General features: G+C 38.3%; 1 protein-coding gene across 3 annotated transcripts in view; it reads right to left on the reverse strand.

Moving 5' to 3' along the window:
• The window catches only part of LOC145992163 (neo-calmodulin-like), a 101,010-nt gene that overhangs the window by 25,312 nt on the left and 58,488 nt on the right, over positions 1-17,210 (reverse strand). The window contains exon 1 of one of the 3 annotated variants that reach the window (XM_083128448.1): positions 7,065-7,233. The exons of the other annotated variants lie outside the window; for them this stretch is intronic. The gene's annotated coding sequence lies outside the window, so the exon portion shown is untranslated. Of the gene's footprint in view, positions 1-7,064; positions 7,234-17,210 lie in introns of those variants that run through there. 3 annotated transcript variants of the gene reach the window in all.

A 17,210-nucleotide genomic window follows, 5' to 3' on the forward strand; every position in this document is an offset into this window, starting at 1 on the left:
AATTTGTTTGTAAAAAAATTCCAGTAAATAGTGACTGTGAAAGTAACTTAGAGTTACTTTTCATTTACCAATAATGTAACAGGGTTACTTGTTAAAGTGAGAAAGTAACTCACTTACTTTTACTTTTTGAACCAAGTAGCTGTAACTCGTTTACTTTTAGAAAGTAACTTTCCGAAGACTGCCACGGAACTATCTCCTTTGCCACATACAAGGGAGGCTAAAAATAAGCCCCAATCCATACCATGTTCTACTTCTCTTTCGTGGTGCGTAGCAAAAGATCCGTTTCATCCCTGCTACGTGACGTCAATTACCATTATCCGCCATGACGGGGACCAATTTCCATCCCCTGGACTGTCAGCCGAATGACAAGAAGAATCCTAATGAAGATTTCTTGAGAGAAATCCAATAATCGCGAATGCAGATTCTCTCACACGGTTGCGGAATAATCATCTCCTGAGGAGAATTTCCCACTTCGGCCGCTAGGGGTGGCCACCGTCGGATCTTCCAGCTAAACGAAATTTTTGAGAATGTGAAGTTTAAGTTTGCCCAGTAGAAAAACTCGAAAGAAGTGATTGCTCTCTATTCAGTGACGTATAAAGGGGATTTTTGTGAAAAAAATTGGTATTAAGTCTTGTTTTTTAGTAGTTAGTTCTATATTTTGCCATCTTTTCTGCATTTGGACCGAAGAAGGAGTTATGATATGGGCCCCGTCAACCCCTCCCTTAGGCACGCCACTGTCTCTATAAATGTCGGTAAAGACGTATTTAAAAGCCTAACGGGATTAAGCCTCCATCTCGAAATTCCCTTGAGCAAAAGGAGGCAAATTATTCACTTGATACACCAAAATATGCACTTTTTAAAAGCGTGTTTTCGATTTGAAGCGTAAATGGCTTGTTAAATAGAAAGTAAAAAAGCTTACGTGTAACCTGTAAATAATAAATGAATGCAAGCGAGTTATGATGCAGTAGTTAACTGCTGTACGATAAAATAGAGCCAAAAGAACTAACTTTAAAAATTTGCACTGTCAGACTTTGGTAACGCCACCAAGAGAAATAGATTCCAAGGAGCTATATTTTCGCTACCCCTAAAACAAAATCCAATTAAGTTTTTGACAACGAGCAGCTAAAGATTATAACTTTTTTGCAGTTACATACCGTATCGGGAGTGACTCCAACGACGTATAAACGGTAGTAGACTTATTCAAGCTACATGCTTTGTTGATGATACCACGTGGGTTTTATTGAATACGCTCCCTTCGCTAAGACGTCAACAGGGTGTGTGATATGATAACACTAGGATACGGGGAAGTTTTCCTATTCATATATGAAGATGACTTAAATATTTGTAATATTTTCCTTGTCGAAAGGAAATCCGCTTACGATGACAAAGTTTCCATTCGTCTATGGCCTGTTTCTTTGTTGCATACACACATATATATAACTGAGTGGGTTCTTGGTTGCTCACAGCGAAGAAATTCAATTATGCTGGTGCATTTCATCGATAGAAACCATAGAGTATTTATGCAGGTGTTGAAAAAAATTGTTTTGAATTCCAGTACATTTTGTAATTGTGACTGCAATTTGTGATTTTTTTTTTTAGATTTTTTGTTTTCGTTATAACATTTTTTGGAGAATTTTCCGCTGAGATGACGGATTTTTTCAGTTCAATTAAACATTGGACATGTTTAAAAATCATTTTAGCCCAGTTATGGAAGCATACACACAAAAAACTAAATGCATCATATCGATTGATGCACTAAAATGTGGTTTATGGCTTCTTCAAAGAATCAGATTCACATATGATGTATTTGGGTGAATTTTTGTATGTCGTGAAAGAAACACGTTTTTGTGCATCATTTGATTCAAGTGAGGATTCCTTTCAGTCGAAATGCACTTCAATGCATCAGTTGATGTTCTTTGGTGCACTTTCCTGCATCTTTTTTTTATGATGCACTTAAACGTTTGGTCTGAGCTATAGAGTTTATGTAGCTCAGACGAAACGTTTAAGTGCATCATCGATAAAGATGCATTCTGGTGCATCAAAACGCATCAACTGATGCATTGAAGTGCATCTCGACTGAAAGAAATCCTCACTTGCGTCAAATGATGCACTTTGGTGCTTATTTCACGACATACAAAAATGCACCCAAATGCATCAAATGCGAATATCATTCTTTGAAGAAGCCATAAAACACACTTTAGTGCATCAATCGATATGATGCATTTAGTTCTCTGAGTGTAGACTTTCCATAAATAAGAAAATTTGAAATATGTCGGCTTGAGAACCAGAGTTTCTTTCCTTCATGTTATCCACCATATACTGTTATCAAATCACTTATTTCTAATATTCAAGTTTTATCACTTGCCTGACCCACCTACAAAACTTTCTGGCGACGCTCATGCTGTCCAGGTCTTCCAGCAGACTACAGATCACCTAGTGGCGGCTTCTATCTCCACTACCAGGAATACTTTTTAACTCTGTCCCGGGTAATCTCTGGCGCAAGAGAACGAAAAGAAGTCCTCTGCCTCTGCGCAAGTAGCGACTCCAGAGGACTCGACCAATGAACGCTTGAGGAGAACTGAGTGCATGGAGGAGCAGCGCGACCGCAGCTACCAGCCGTTTGCAGCAGCGCGCACTGCTTTGCTCCGCCCACTCTCCCCCTTCTTGCTCCACATATTCCAGAGACAGAGTGTGGGTCTATTTAGGGGGAAATGCGTGACATCAGTGTGTGATTTAAACTTTTTTGGTTTGGGGGAGGGTTAGGGAATCTGCTTTCCTTTTGGAGCAAATAAATTCATACTATAGTATTATTAGTATTAGTAACAATGACTAGAGAAATACTTTAAAACATTTATTAACTATGTAATAAATGATTCGATTTTTCACATTAATATCTTTCGGAGCATTCGCTGTTCCACTACTATTTCAGAATTTTTATTTTTCACATTGCGTTTTGAAAACTTAGTGTACAAGTCTCGTTAAACAAGAAAAAAATAATTGTTTTTGAATATTTACTCAACCATCAGAACTTTCTAAAATAGTTCTTGCTGTTAAAGTAATCCAATATTTGCATAACGAACAAACAAATAAAATATTTTGTGTTTCTTGATAATACTTTACCCTGTGAGTTTCAGAATACGTAGTTCGTTTCAATGCCAGTAATTGTTTGAAAGCACGATAAAGATGCTCACTTCATGAACAAGTTTATATTTGTAAATTACTTGTGTTTCAAATGCACTATTATACATGGGGGAGGGGATATAATCATTCTTCTGCAATCTACTCGTAGAAGCAAATTTCTAACTAGAATAAAGTAGGCCTGTATTTGTTTTTATGAACAAGGTAGCAATTCGTGATGCCTTCCAAACAAGCTGCCACCTAACGGCACGTACTTGAAGCATATTTCATGACATTTGTGCACTAATTCAAGATGTCATATCTGTCACGTCTTACATTTTGCAACGTCGTCGGCGCTGCCACCGTGGAATTGTCTGGCCTTATCTCCAGATTCTGCTTATCTGCGTGCCGAAATAAACCAAAGCTTTTCAAGATGTTAACATTTAAGTTCTCATTGTTGATAATTATTGCATAGTTGAAGACTGACTTCGATGAATACCTCAAGGTTATAATAAAGCACAATGTGAGCGATAAAGTTTTTAAGAGCCGGAATGTATCTTCAAATAGTATTCTGTACATGTGAATGCATCTATTTCCAAAGTAAAATGTCTGCTATAAGTCTGAAATGTAACTGACGTGCATGGGCGTCGGGAAGGGGGGTCAAACGGGTCCATCAACCAACCCCCCTCGAACTTGACATCGTTAATTTACAGTTTTAAAAATACAGAAAGTTTGTTATTTTTATTGTTAATAACAGAGATAAGGTTCAATAAGTTGATATTCGAACAAAAGAACAAAAGTTAAAAATTCGTTAAATCGAAAATATTGAATACAGGAACCCGTTTATATTTTCATATTTTACCATTTAAACCAAAGAATAAATAGTTTCACAGTTTTCAAAATTTCAAGAATTCGATTCGTCTGTGATTCGAGTTTTATGAGAGCGGTCACACACCATAAAAATATGACTAAAATTTATACCTAAGAAGTGTGTAAAAGTTAATAATAAAATACAATAACGATGCACTTCAGAACACTAACTGTATGAAATATCATGAAAAACAGTTGTGCAATATATTCACTCATCTGGTGGATCGAATAGAAGTCTCTCCAAGGATATAATAATAAATTTGGATTTTATTTTTTATTTTATTAGTTTATAATAGTAGCAATAATTATAAGCATGATAATAATAATTATTATTGTTATTAATTCTACTTTTTAAGTTTTACCGATCCCTGGCCCACCTAAAAAAATAATAAATTTGGAATAATTTTTAAAATTTTATTAGTTTATAATAGTAGCAATAATTATAAGCATGATAATAATAATTATTATTGTTATTAATTCTACTTTTTAAGTTTTATCGATCCCTGGCCCACCTAAAAATATAATAAATTTGGAATAATTTTTAAAATTTTATTAGTTTATAATAATAGCAATAATTATAAGCATAATAATAAATATTAATTCTACTTTTTAAGTTTTATCGATCCCTGGCCCACCTAAAAATGTAATAAATTTGGAATAGTTTTTAAAATTTTATTAGTTTATAATAATAGCAATAATTATAAGCATTATAATAAATATTATTATTGTTATTAATTCTACTTTTAAAGTTTTATCGATCTCTGGCCCACCTAAAAATGTAATAAATTTGGAATAATTTTTAAAATTTTATTAGTTTATAATAATATCAATAATTATAAGCATGATAATAATAATTATTATTGTTATTAATTCTACTTTTTAAGTTTTATCGATCCCTGGCCCACCTAAAAAAATCCTGGTGACGTCCATGCTGACGTAAATAATAATATATTTCTTTAGTTATTAGGTTTTATATTTGAAATCACCAGCACCTGTTAATGTTCATAATTATGTATACATGCAGTACACTATGACTGTCGGGCCCAGTTGTGGCAAATGGCTAATTATTCCTTTTCATTTTGGGATACCTTTCAAAGCACCTTTTCCTTCACAGTGGAGACCTGTGCTCGGGGTGGATCTCTTGCACACATTTTTTTCATTTGGTATTGTCAATTACGTGACATTTCCTTCCTGGTATAACTGATTGATTAGTTGATTTGCTTTATTTATTTTACATATCTTTTCTGCCACTTTTCGCTAATCGCGAGAGATTGAACGGTTGTGTGATGAAATTGGTGAAAGGGCAATCACAAACGCTTGTGGACGATACAACAAGAGTCCCATAGAGGAGTATACTGGCTCCGAATATAATAATAATTATTATTAATTTATTATACTATATATAATATAACGACTGGCTCATAAGTCAGTTGGCAAATTTGCAATGTATTGTGTAACTGCTAGTACCAACTGACTTATGAGCCACCCTGTATAATAATATAAAAATATTAATATTATACGCCAGGGCCTCGTTGGCCTACAACGGTGCAGTTACCGTTGTGTTCTCATTTGGGTGTCTTCAGAAAGTTTAACTCCCTACACCCCTGATGTAACTCCTTGTGAACAAATGACACTTTAGGATTTTACAAATTTTCAATTGACTCTGGCTTTCTACAATTCTTATTGGGTAATACTGTATATTATCAGTAAATGAAGCGCATTTTGTTTGTGTTTAAATACAGAACACGCATGTGTATAGCCAAGACGATTTTAGCATTGTTATGAAATTACTGAATCAGGCTGAAATTCAGAAAAGCAATCTTACGTGGAATATTAACCTTTAATTTTTACCGTTATTTGGGTCATTTCCAGCATATAAATTATAGAGCAGGCGTTAGTCAGTCCATAACAATACTGAATCTGCTATGACCACATTAGAACATTATTTATTCCTTGCAAATGATATGTACTAAATATACTAGGGTCAAGTTTTGTTATTTCTACATTTGAGGATTGGCAAATGTTTCAGTCTTAAATCGACGCTGTTTTTTATCCCCCCCCTTTTTCCACACGCATCAGATTAGATACGAATTAATTAGATACTCTTATACTCGTAATTATAATAATTTAATATCTGTCTCCTAAAATTTACAAAAATGCAACTTGAGCTAATTGAATTCTTAATTCGAAATAAAAAAGGTAAAGGTAAAGTGCTCCCCTGCGCTTAGAACCACGCCATGAAGGCGTATAGGGGGTGTGGGGGTAACGCCCCACACTTTCTTGATCCGGTCGTGAGTGGGGGTGATGTGATCAGCATCACGCCCCTGACCGCCTTTACCCCCCCTTCCCCAAGGGTTTCCCCCAGGTACCCATGCTATTCGACGCTGGGTGGGCGCCGGGGCCGCTTCCATCGTTAGAAAAGTTCCCGGATTTGAACCGGCCGGGGATCTAACCCGGGACCTTTAGCATGGTAGTCGAAATGCAAGACCTTTTACTCACTCCAGACCGATGACCAAGCATAATTTGCGTTAAGCACTTCATAAAAATAAAAACAATACAAAATTTGTATCTTTGACTCTACTTTGTACTATTACTGAACATTGTTTATATATATATATATATATATATATATATATATATATATATATATATATATATATATATATATAAATGAATCTTGCGTTATTCAATAAAAGAAAAGCGCACTGGACTGACCGTATATAATTTCCTTCGACATAAATTTGATTGACAGAAATTTTAATTTTTTTCAAGACATAAATTGCTTTCGTTACAAATGTAGCATATCTCAGTGAATTTGCATTTGAATTTTTTATTTACACATAATCGAGATATTTGCAAAATTAGGACATAGGATGTCCGAATTGATCGAAAGAAAAACTGAGTTTTCTATACGGCTTTGGTCTCTGGACAAGTTTCAAATTTCTATACACTTTAAGTTCGGAGATGAAGTTTAGACAGACGGACAGATAAACGGGCAACCGAAATGCAGGTAGTGATGCAAAATGCAAATTCGAACAGCAAGTATTAACAAGAAACCAAAAAAAACTTTCACTCACCTACGGATTGGCTTTTCAAACGGACCTCAGTCGGGATGAAACAGTTCTCGCTGTAACAGAACCGTATTGGATAACCAGATGCACGATGCAGCGCAAATCTCAATTTGCTTGGCCGTGCCTGGCGAGTCGAGATGTAAGTTGATTATCGCATGGGCATTTTAGCACCACTCCGGTTTTTTTAAAAGCTTCCACCTGTTTCTGCTAGGTGGCAGCAGCGGGCAACATCGTTAGCGAAATATGGATCTCACCTTCCAATGAATCTGGTCCACAGTTCCATCTCACGATTTCTTTTGTCCTAGTTGATTAAATTTGGGTTTGGATATGAATGAAAATAATAGAGCCACGCCTAGGAACAGATGAAAATTGTTATATTATGAGTTTTTACATGTATAAAGTATAGTTTACGGATATGTTATGTTAAGTGCGAATGAAATTGATATTAGCCAGCCAGGTTCGAGTCCCAGAGGCAAGGCCTCCACATGGGGGGGGGGAGTCAGTTGGGTCCAAAACGCCGGGACCTGTGCGAATTACTGAATAATAATAATTATTATTATTATAAATATCTCTGGGCCTCCCCGATGGTGTTGTGGTAACATCGAAGCCATGTAATCAAGGGTTCCCGGGTTCGATACCCAGTGGAGGCGCATAGTGGTACGGACCCCACTTTAAATTGTACGTCGTCCCGATTAGTGTACAGTCTTAGAAAAAAAATACCTGGGCCACGGGACGTAGAATTTCGTAACGTCTTAAAGCCTGTTGTTTATGCAACCCAAATAACAAAATATTCGCTTAAGTTTGCCTGGTGATTCTGAGTTCTCGGGAAGGATTGAGCTTTGATAGCATGAGTCACATGACTCGTGCCCCAGTCACAACAAACAGCTGGGTGCTACGATGCCTCCAGAAGAAAATTTCAGGAACTGGTTTCTTGACGAAGCTACTCGTAAGGAAATACTATTCTTTCAAGTGATATTAGAGTCATTGTCAAGAAGGTTCGCTGAAATTATGGTTCTCATCACAGACCACATGCCACACGTTAATTGTTTAAGTCCAGTTCATGCACTGGACCTACAGATTAAAATGGGATCCGAACCAAATCCTCTCTATTTGGTATTGAATTCGGAAGGCTTTCATTACATGCCGAAGACGTTACCACTACGACATCAGAGAGGCAATAGAACCCCTTGAGAAATAGATAAGCGAAAATTGCTACGTGACAAACCATATTTGCCCGTAAATTTTAAAAATAAGACAATATTTTGTACTGACAGTTTCGAACCGTGGGAGAGGCATATATTTTTTTGTACCATCGTCCATTTCACGAGTTTATAATTCTTCCTCACCGACACGAGTAACGCGAGTGGTAGAAGAAAAGCGAAGTAAAATAACTGAAATAGAAATAAAAGGAAAAAGCTAAATAAATTTTATTCATAATATTCTGCAGTCACTTGAGTTGTATTCACGGGATGCTATCTTTAAAGAAAGCCGTGGTCTCTTCCTTGTCTTTTTCGCTTCCTTTGTGCTCTTGCTTCCCCCGTCACGATTGGTCTAAAACTAATTAATGCGACGTTAATTAAACAATCCAAACAACGAAACAATGCACAATCAACTGCACAAAACAACATTCCAAATGTTTTCGAATCGGAAAACAATTGAGATGCTGTAAAATGACTTAAGATGCAGTAATAAAGTGGGAATTCGGTACCGTATAGAATTAAATCGGTAGAGATGTTCGATTTGATTGGATGTTTGTTATTTAGATTTGCTATTCTTTCACTTTTGGCAAATAGCGACGATGAAGATGAGTGATGCTGTGATGAAATTGATGAAGGGACACTTACCAAGGACACCCACGCCCAAGTCGAGATTCTAACCAGGGACCCATGGCATCGTAGCGCGCTGTGCTAACCACTCCTCCATGGAGTGGACATTATAGCATATTTTGTGTGCTCGATTGGGATCAATCAATGGAATGAATAGGCATATTATATGATTAATAAATTCATATCATAATACCACGTCATATTATTCGGCACGAAGTAACATCAGAGACATTCAATCTTGCATTTTTGCCTTTCAACTAATTCTTTGAATTCAGGTTAATCACAACAATAAGATAAATTATGAAGCAAATGATAGTGAATGTGGGATATTATTACGAATTACCTGACAGAAACAACATTAAGCAGGCTCGGTGGTCAAGCTCATTAAGTGATTGACATTCGATATCGTCGCCAAAGTTCCCGGGTTTGAGTACCGTCCTTGTCGAGGGTGTTTGACTATTTCGTCATCAATTTCATGTAATGGTCACTCGTCCTTATCGTCGCGATCATCGAACAGGGAATAAAAATTATAAAAATAAATACGATGGTTGTTGAGTTGGTGTTTTTTAAGTCCACTTTATGCACAGTAAGGCTAATCGGGACTGGACCTACAGTTTCAAGTGGGATCCGAACCACTTGTGCCTTCACCAGGTATCGAACACGGGACCCCTTGATTACAAGGCGACGACGCTACCACTGCGCCATCGGGGAGGCCCTAATAAATACGATGGAAGAGTACTTATTTCATCTCTCACGAAATCTCCTACAAAACCGGAATATATAAAATACATGTATATTCATTCACATACATTTTCGATTTCTATATTTAACTAATCGAGACCGAGAACGGGAGAGCAATTTTCAATTCGACAAACCGAGAGACGGAGAAACTGTCAAGTCTCGTTTCTTCTTGGCACCTCCGTAATCGAGTTGTTCTGTTTGTCATTGGCTTTGTATTGGCAATTATTGTCATTATTCTTCCCCTGCAGGTAAACCATAACGATGAATTATGATGAAATGAAGCAGATAAAAGGGCAAGAACAAGAAAGTCATGTCTGTTCGGGACTCCAACCCAGAACCTTATGTAACGAGATTTGAAATTCTGGAGAAGGCGTCCGTGTTTCGCTTGGTTTTCTCTTTCCTCTACTTCTCTTATATTATCATAAATGTATAATAAAAATGGATCTGATACGATATGTTGCGATTCATAATTGTGCTGGTTAGATGCTACAGATGTGAACTCCAACCTGCAATATATTATTCCCTTTTGTTTCGTATCTGGTTGAACATGAAATTTTCTTACACTGTGACAATTTCTTTCTTAGTTTTGGTTTGGTGCACAGATATGCTAATCTGGACTCGACCTTCAGTTTAAAGTGGGATACTATCCACTATGTGCATCCACCGTGTATCAAACCCGGGATCCACTGATTACAAGGCGACGACGTTATCACTACGCCATCGAGGAGGCCCCATGACAAAATGTTATTCACTCGATCTCTACCATAATTTATTTCAGCATTTACATTTTCTTCTTCTTTTTTCCTGTTGTTAACTACTCTTATACAACTCTTTTTGCGTCTTCGAATTTCTTCTTGTTTCAAGAAAAAAGAATACATGCAGGCTGTATAAAAATCCCCCGTTTAAATAGATAAAACGTTCACTCTCGAGAACTAATTTACATGTTTATCACTAACGTAACCATTAGGAAGGAAACTATTGAAATGTTAACTGATATAACTGCAGATGAAACAATACTTACAGCCACTAACGAAATATCTATTCTTGTGTAGCCTCACAGACAACAAGTATATGGTGAGTCATTCACTCTTGCTGACTACGGGCGAAGGTCACTGAACTAAAGGGTGGTGGCAAGCAAGCAGGCTTCTGCTCTACCAAAGACGAGGTCACGTGTTCCAGTTATCAATGGCGTACGAAATAAGGAGGAACACAGCTATCTGACGTATGTTTTGGTCCCGTCATTGCACGTAGAACACTTTATCGTCGTGGCCTTGAAGTTCCCTCAGGGCACTCCTACGTAAAGGCTTCTCAGCTAGAAGGATATCTTCCCCATTGAGTGGAGGAAAAGTGGGTGCGTATAGAGGTCCTTCAACTTTCGTATTCTTTTTCATTTCAGAACCCGTGCTGTATCGTCGACTTAATTCAATCTATCCGATGTAGGTTTTAGGTTCTGTTTCTGTTCGGTTATTTCACGTTGTCTTCCTGCTTGTTATTCGTGACGAAGGTTCTGGATTCGATAATCTGGACAATAACGGGATTGTGTTGGTTGGTTGATTGGTGTCTTAAGTCCACTTTATGTCCTGTTAGGCTAATCGTGAATGGACCTATAGTTTAAAGGGGGATCCGAACCACTATGTTCCTCCACCGAGTATCGAACCCGGGATCCCTTAATTACAAGGCGCCCACGATCCCACTGCGCCATCGGGGATTGTGTTCGAAACGAATGAATCAAATTTGAGTGATATGATATGCAACCATTGGAAGACTATTGAAAGAAAAGCTATGGGAACCTGCCAGTTTTTCTACTGCAGACAGGAAACCATAAACATGGAAGAGAAGCTTATATCTATGAAACCTGACGCTATGTGCTCGAATACTGGCTAAATATAATCCATAGAGGCATAGCAACGTTAAACAACCTCTTATATGATACATATAGGTATAAAAAGGTCGAAATACAAAGATTGTGTGCGCCTCATTGATGGCGTAGTGGTAAGGCCTTGTAATCAAGGGGTCTGGGGTACGATACCAGGTGATCGCACATAGTGGTTCGGATCCCACTTTAAACTGTATGCACTTCAGATTAGTCTATCTGTGCCGGTGACTCAGTCGGTAACGCGTCTGACTACCATGCTATAGGCCCCGGGTTCGATTCCCGGCCGGTTCAAGCCCGGGAACTTTTCTAACGTTGGAAGCGGCCCCAGCGCCCACCCAGCGTCGAATGACATGGTTACCTGGGGGAAACCCTGGGGGTAAAGGCGGTCAGGGGCGTGATGCTGATCACATCACCCCCACTCACGAACGAATCAAGAAAGTGTGGGGCGTTACCCCCACACCCCCTATACGCCTTCATGGCGTAGCGCCAAGCACAGGTGAGAACTTTACCTTTTTTTTTTTTTTTTTTTTGCATAAAGTGGACTTACAACAAAATTTAAACTTGCGATAAAGATTATGATAAGGTATTAAAGAATTGGGTCTAACACATTTTTTTATTGTTTACCAATGACATTGTTAACTAATATTCTTAATTTCAGTTTCAAGATGAAATCGGCTACGAAATAAAAGGAGTGGGTTCATATTTCTGTTACGAAATTCCACTTTTGTAGTAGACCTGTGCCACACTAAGTTGTGACAATAAACAAATCTGAGACACTTTCAAAGTATTAAATTGCTATCTACGTATTTGGGAAAAATCTTTCAATATAATACTTTTTTTGGACGCGTCAAATCATAGTATTTAATTCCTGTTTTAGCAGCTTTAAGAAACCTGATTTTTTTTTTGCGGGGGGGTTACAAATGCCCTTTCTGCTCCCGTCAAGTTACGCCTATGACAAACAGGAATTCAAAGTAAAAGACTGTCCCGACTAAATCGGGAGACACGTCTGATAGATTTAGAATTGGGAAAATCATAATTAAGCGTGTAGTTGAAAACAACCTATTTTCATATATTGCATGCAGCTCTACTTTTTCTGCAATGTGGATCAAGAACTGGGGACGTGGAGAAGCACAACACTCCACGTAACCAATAGTCACGTGACCCTCTTTGCTTTCCTGTCATGTTGACCTTCGCGTGGAACACATTTCTCGGTGTTAAGACAGGCAAAATCACCCGATCATCGAAGGGTGCAATATGTGTTGCCTACCCTCCTGCATTACTTGCTCCTATTAAAGCCTTATGGGGAAGAACTTTTTTCCATGACTGTACCTGAACATAAAGTAAACTTAAAACAAAAACTCAACTCAACTTTTAAATATCTCGGAAAAGAATTAACATCATGACACTTGTGAAAGTATATATTGGTACCGTACCTTATTAAATGAATATTGTCAGATTTAAGATACAATACAATCGATGATTCTTTTTTATATTTATGGTTTGAATGTATGTATTGCAAATTTCAAAGATAATTAATATGTACGGTCACCGGCAATAAAACTGGGACACCTAGATCCTGAAATGCTTGCTTCACTGCAAGGTGTTATGTGTGTTGCCTAACTCTACAGGGTGCCATTGAAAACTTGCTATTGAAATTCACTTAGAGTTAGGCAACGCACATTACGCCTTGCAGCGAAGCGAGCATTTCAGATTTAGGTGTCCCATTTTTCTTGGCAGTGACTGTACATATTAATTAAAACTATTTACGAGTAAAAATGTTGGAATCGGGGCATCGGCTGTTAAAAAAAACGAACTTACCTGACCCCAGGCTCAGGAAGGTCGAGAACCACTGTTTTAGAACTCCTGCTTGCCAACAAATGTTTAGGAAGTAGCTAGTATAACAATTGTGTGCATGGAATAGCTGATGCAATGCCCCCCCCCCTTTTCAGTGCTGTTCGAGGTTCCGTCTCCCCCTGTTTCTATTTTTGAGGGAGGTAGGGAAGCTCTACAAGCGCCGTCTGTGGAAGTCAGGAAAAATGAATTTGAAACGCTGCCTGCGTGACAAGACAGACAACTCGGAAACTGCTAGCCAGTGGCGTGTCCAAGGGGGCGGTTGGTGGAGGACATATCCTTCCTCCCCTTTTGGTCCAGTGTTCCTAAAAAATGAACGTTAAAGGCAGGAAAAGACTACCAAAAAGAAGCATACGTAACCCCCTCCTTTCGAATATCCTAGTAACGCCACTGCTGCTAGCTATTCGCAATTAATCTTAACCGATTTGCCATCTGGTGGGACTTTCAGGAACTAGTCTATGTAGGATACGTTGTGTTGAAGTCGTTTAAAGCATGGGGAATATGCGAAAGCGTATGGTCTACTGTTCAGTTGTTGTTATTTTTGTGCTGTAAATCGTTTTATGGGTCAGAACAAATTAAAAGTTTTTATGCGTTTCCGCTCCGTGGAATCAATTCATTGAAATTTATAAATAAATCAGGGAAAACGTAATTGATTGACAGAAGATTGGCATGGAGAATAACAGTGTAATTCGGCAAGGAAATTACGAAGAATGCACGAGTCTGCTCACTTTATTTTTCGAGAGATAAATATATATTGCCATGAAAGTAAAGTTTTAAATTGTAGGGGTTTTTTTTCTTTTTCGAAAAGTCATGAAGCGTTTTACCCAATGCATCCATGTACGTATTATGTATGTGTGAAATTTGGAACACGTGTAAGTCGAGAGAAGATGAAAATAGTTTGAGAATGGATTAATGTCAAATGTAACCAGAAAATGAAAATGGACATGCTAATGTTGCTGTTTCATTCAGTACGATGGCCTTTTTCAGTGAGGATAGATAGATAGCCTGGTCATGAAATCGTGGATATTATCGAGAAAGAACTGCAACGATATGTTCGCAATTTTTTCCTGCCAGCTTTTCAAGTATAGGTCTTTTCTTTATTTTCAAATAATTTCCGGGAACCCCAGTTACAACATGAGGTGCAGATGATACAGCACTGCTTTGAAGAACCAGTGCGTAGACATTAGTTTCGTCTGCGTTTTTCCGTGTTATTTTTGCCTATCATAATTAAATGCTTCGTTCTCATCACAGCGTCACCTTCGTTATAGTTCCCGGAATTCACAGCGCATTCGCAATATTTAAAAATATCGCGTAATTTAAACATTTTTACCATACCAGCCATGACAACACGCTGCTGTTTCGTATTACTGCTGAATGTAAACAAAGATTTATCCTACATAGAGCGGCCATATTGGAAGCGACAATAGCGCTCAGGTGGTAATTTTAATCGCGAATTGAAAGAAAAGTATATAGTGGAGAAGAAACAGTCGCATGACAAAATTTACTAAGGACGGTATGTTTGTCGGAAAGGGTTAACAGCATAAATCACATATAAAACGAATTTTTATGGTTCTCCTGTGGTTTGCTGTTTCTTGTTGACGATGCTTCGCAAACACTAATGTCACCAGGCGCGGTTGGCTGTATAGCGCAAATGTGCAGTGAACCCCCAGTAATATACAAAATAAACAATAACTGAGAAGTTCATAAGCGTAGAGTGGCAAATTCTCTTAGTGAGAAAGAGAAACCGCGGGCCAGAGCCACTCAGCTCCCCTCTAGTTCCGTTTCGTGCAAAGCCTCCGCTGAACCTCCGCAAGCCAACCCCTACCATGCTAAAAGCTTAGGGCGGCTAGCAGAAGCTCGACGCGTACATATGGCAAAATACATGCAGTCGGCTACTCCAGGAAGGTCGTCTCGGCAAAACGGACATGCGCAGTTCGTAGGATCACCAGCGAGCTGGAGTCAACCACGCTCCTCTCTCTTCCAGTGTTGCACTATGTGTTTCAATTTGAATTCATTTGGCATTCTCTTTGTATTTTTATATTTTATAAGACTTATTAGATTAATGAAGAGGGTGTAATATAAATGTAGAGGTGACCCCAAACGAAAGCTAAAAGTAAAGATGATGAGACAAATAAGATAAATATGATAGAAAATAACTTGCCTACACATTCAGAGTTTTCATCTTTAAGATGGAAACACTTCAGGTGGAAGGAGCCGAAAAGTCAAAAATAGCGCGAGGGCGAGGGGTTGCTTATCGGACAAGACTTAAACAACCTTTTGGTCTTCTTACGTCAGACTAAATGCTTTCGTTGACATGTTAGGCTTTTTAGGTTTAGTTGTCTTAGAATATATACACTCAATTTTCGGGGCTTACCGTGCTTGAACAAAAACGTAATATTTGCTATTTATTCAAGCCTAACCTAACAATGAAGGCATTTCGCACTTACGTCAGAAGACGACCAGAAAGTTGTTTGGGTTTCGTGCGATCAGTTATACTCTAGCGCGAGAGGGTGTTCGAAGGGACGCGCGCATTTAACTTTGTTACGTGTCATTGTCTCCATACTTGTTAGTTTGTTTTGAAGTGCATGGCTGGTGATTGAAATATATATATGGCATAGTGATACGTTGAGTGAAGTGAGGTGGATTGTGTATTGGAAGGAGTGTAGTTGTTGCTGTGCGAGAAGTTAACATATTGCATAGAATAGAATCTAATCGCTTTGATTTAGCGATATACTTTCGAATAGTTATATAATTGATTGATTGATTGATTTAGTTTATTTTACTTCGCGTTTTGTGCCTCTTGGCTAATTTGCGAAGATGGGGATGAGTGATGAAATGATGAAATTGATGAATGGACATTCACAAACAACCAAGCCCGACCGGGATTCGAACCCGGGACCCTTGGCGTCGCGAATAGTTATATAAGAATTATCTTGTAATCAAGGGGTCTTGGGTTCGATTACTGATACATACTCATTTTAGCAGGCAGAGATTTGTATTTTTTAACTGTAGGTTCAGGATCCAGTTCCAATAATATAGTCTATTTGACAGTGGTGGGACCAGAAAAGAGTTGGCAAGAGTGGAAGAGGCAAAATTGAGGCGAGAATATTTTCTGAATTCTGAGATACCCCTAAATACAATACCATACGAAAATCTTAAATTAAAATGATCGCCCCCTACACACACACTCCTTGGTGCTGTCACTGTTATCTGAACATAAAGCAAATTAACTTTGTCAGTAATCTACCGGCCAAAATTTGATAATTTTCCCAGTACTATCTCTACGAACAAAAGCGTGTAGTGTCTCAAAAGGTTTAGATAAGTCCACTTTGCATAATTTTGGTGAACCCCCAGGAAAATTATGCACGAGCCGCGCCTGAATGTCACAGATGCTAATTTCTTTTTCACATCCTTTCTTCATGCATGGATTTAGAGTTGGTGTGTATTTTTTACTAAAATGTTATGACCGAGGCCGGTGTTTTGTCCTAAATGCCTGTTTTGATTCTGTGACATCCGAACGTTTCTGTCTTTGAGGGGTACAAAGTTATTTATACCTGTGTGTGTGTACGTACGTACGAGGGCTGTTTTTTTTTTCAAGCTCCGATAGGGCATGAAATCTAAACCACAGTGAAACCGATGCACCAGCTTTCCAATACCCCCTGTCTGTCTGTTGAGTCAGGTCTGCACGGTGTTCTGAAGCTCCTCATTGGTGTGGAAGCGCCGTCCTCCCAACCACTTCTTTATCGCCGGGAAGTCACGTGGCGCCAGGTCTGTGATGTAGGGAAGGTGATCAAACACTTCCCAGTGGAATCGTTGAACAAGGTCTTGGGTTGACGCAGCAACATTCGGTCAGGCATT

Source organism: Lepisma saccharinum, chromosome 9 (genome assembly GCF_977018435.1).
Source record: "Lepisma saccharinum chromosome 9, izLepSacc3.1, whole genome shotgun sequence".
Lineage (NCBI taxonomy): Eukaryota > Metazoa > Arthropoda > Insecta > Zygentoma > Lepismatidae > Lepisma > Lepisma saccharinum.